At 34.3% G+C, this 866-nt stretch overlaps 1 protein-coding gene across 1 annotated transcript in view; it reads right to left on the reverse strand.

The window, feature by feature from the left end:
• LOC107489769 (alpha-galactosidase-like) overlaps positions 1-866 on the reverse strand; it is a 47,178-nt gene that overhangs the window by 21,910 nt on the left and 24,402 nt on the right. The gene's annotated exons all lie outside the window — the stretch shown is intronic.

The raw sequence follows: 866 nt of genomic DNA on the forward strand, positions 1-866 counted from the left end.
TTGCAAGAATTCAGCTAAAAACTGATGAGGATCTTCCAATGGAAGTCCATGGAACTTGCAATTCTGTTGCATTAGAGAAAACAATTAAGGCTTAAGCTCAAAGTTGTTTGCTCCAATGGTAGGGATAGAGATGCTTCTCCCATAGAAGTCGGGAGTAGGTGCAGTAAAGTCACCCAGCACCTTCCTTGCATTGTTAGCATTGTCACCCAGCACCTTCCTTGCATTGTTGGCATTGTTGTTGTTTTCGGCTGCCATAGGTTCTTCTTCTTTGAAGATTTCGGTTAGGTCCTCTACAGAGAGTTGTGCTTTGGCTTCTCTTAGTTTTCTCTTCAAGGACCTGAATCAGGATCAGCCTCAACAAGAATGTTTTTGTCTTTGCTCCTGCTCATAAGAAAGAGAAGGGAACAAGAAAATGTGGAATCCTCTATGTCACAGTATAGAGATTCCCTTAGGTGTCAGAGGAAAAGAAGAGTAGAAGACAGAAGTAGAAAATTCGAACTTATCAGAGAAGATGGAGTTCGAATTTTGCATTAAGGAATAGTGTTAGTCCATAAATAGAAAGATGTGAGAAGAAGGGAAGTAATTTTCGAAAATTAAGTAAAAGATTTTGAAATTTTGAAAAAAACACTAATTTATTTTCGAAAATAAAAGTGGGAAAGAAATCAAGTGATTTTTGAAAAAGAATTTGAAATTAGAAATAAAAAAGATTTGATTGAAAGCTATTTTGANNNGATGTGGTTAAGAAGATATGATTAGTTTTAAAAAGATGTGATTGAGAAGATATGATTTGAAAAACATTTTTTTAAAAAAAAGTTTGATTTTGAAAATTAATGACTTGGCTATCAAGAAAAGATATGATTCAGATA

The sequence above is a fragment of the Arachis duranensis genome, chromosome 5 (genome assembly GCF_000817695.3).
Source record: "Arachis duranensis cultivar V14167 chromosome 5, aradu.V14167.gnm2.J7QH, whole genome shotgun sequence".
Taxonomy (NCBI): Eukaryota; Viridiplantae; Streptophyta; class Magnoliopsida; order Fabales; family Fabaceae; genus Arachis; species Arachis duranensis.